At 29.4% G+C, this 2,034-nt stretch overlaps 1 non-coding gene across 1 annotated transcript; it reads right to left on the reverse strand.

Annotated features, from left to right (window-relative positions):
* Nucleotides 1-620: 620 nt before the first annotated feature.
* Nucleotides 621-692, reverse strand: TRNAG-UCC. Its single transcript has one exon. It is a non-coding gene; the product is annotated as a tRNA-Gly (tRNA).
* Nucleotides 693-2,034: the final 1,342 nt, after the last annotated feature.

Below are 2,034 nucleotides of genomic sequence, written 5' to 3' on the forward strand. Positions count from 1 at the left end.
ACAGTTTATTATTTTCAAAACATACTTTTGTGTTACTTTTTGAACCGCAACACGAAGAGCGCGTGAAGTTCTCCTGCATACTAATATAATATAATATACTATTACATTTTTGCTATATGACTATATCAATAAGCATATCATAATTCATAAGTATTATGTAACATTTACTTAGTTCAAAATAGTGATTTCAATACACAAGTTGGAAAAAAACCATTTATTATAACATTTATACCTAAATGGTGTATTTATTATTATCAATTATTACTTTGATTAATATTTATTATTAAAAATAAGATGCATTAAAATGTACAGCATATTTAAAGCAATACTGTTTATCAATGGACCAAACGATCTCGGTGAGATACTTTATTATTTAATAATACTAAAAAAAATGTTAACATATTATAAAATATTAATATAAAGTAGGTATATTTCTCGTTACGCTATGAATTTAATTAATCTAGGAAAAAACTTAAACCCTACCATAACATAGTATAGGTTTATATTTTTAAAAAAATATCCGGTGATATAACACTTAAACATTTATCGATTTTTGAAGTTTATTTACTATTAGGTCTAAAATAATATATTAAAAAAAATTTTACAATGCAAAAAGTATGTGCGATGGCCGGGAATCGAACCCGGATCAACTGCTTGGAAGGCAACTATGCTGACCATTACACCACCAACGCATTTGGAAGCGGGTGATATTTCACGTTACTTCAGTCATTAATCATAAATCACAATAATTAAAATGAATTAGGATATATTATTATAGTCATTAGTCGCGGTAGTCACTATATTATATAAGTAGCCATAGTCAGTAAAATAGTATATAATAGGTACGCCATTGAATCAATTTTGAAAACGAAATCATGAAATTTGTTTTATTTTTAAGATTTTGGAAAAGTGTTTGTAAACGGTTTGTTTCAAAATTAAATTGTATTGAGAAGATTTAAAAAAAAATTCGAGATACGACAACCAGTTCCGTTTTATTTCTAAAAAGGACGCGGACGGGTTTTTTTTTCAAACGCGCTTTTATCGAACACTGGCTTGCATAATATAATACAAGTAGGTATTTAGTACACGTCTCCACTATAGGTACACAGCTATAGCCTATAATCTGGTATGTCCCTGTACCTATATAGTGTGAAGTTGTATTGATATTTAATACTTAAAGTACCTGCCCTGCTGATACTTATTTGTAAAGTTTCTTTTGTGTATTATTATTTTTTTTTGGAATTACCTGTAAGTATATAAAGTAGATACCGTACACCGGTGTTAATCTGTCGAAATAAACTTCTGAAGCATACCTATATAAGTAAATATACTTCGCCGTAACTGACAAGTCGGTAACATAATCGGTGTGGCACTATTTATACGCTGTTAACTGTTCAGTATAGTTTATTGGTACCGAAATCCACTGAAGTACAAACGTATTAAACGTCGGCATTGGTAAGCTCCACTCGTCTTCTGCAGACAAATTTCCGGCCACGACATATATATTATTATTTTATAGTATACCGTAAAAATCAATTACTGCCGCTAGGTAGGTATACTGTATCGAACATACTGTGACTGTGGTACAATATTGAATGTTATACCGAATTTGGATCGATTATCATATAATACTACCTAATGTTTAATTAATATACTATAGGCAATTAATATTTACATATCAATTACTGTTATGCCATATTTAGTAATCACCGAGGCTGGGTTAAAACAAATCAGGTGACATTGATTTTCGTTTATGGATTTTTAAGATTCAGTTTGATCGATGGGTGGGTCCGAGATCCTCAGCCATGATTTTTCCTGAGAGTGGTTGAAGCTATGGCATATTATTATTATATTAATCGATTTCCAGTAAAATAAGTTTCAGAAGAAATATTTAAATTTAGGTATATGGAAAATGATTATATTATAGACTAAACGTTTATACCATAAAACATTTCGAATGTAATCGAATAACTATTTAAAAAAAGTGATTCAACTATTACATTAGGCGTTAATTTACCCCCACGTTAATTTAAC

Source organism: Acyrthosiphon pisum, chromosome A1 (assembly GCF_005508785.2).
Source record: "Acyrthosiphon pisum isolate AL4f chromosome A1, pea_aphid_22Mar2018_4r6ur, whole genome shotgun sequence".
Taxonomy (NCBI): domain Eukaryota; kingdom Metazoa; phylum Arthropoda; class Insecta; order Hemiptera; family Aphididae; genus Acyrthosiphon; species Acyrthosiphon pisum.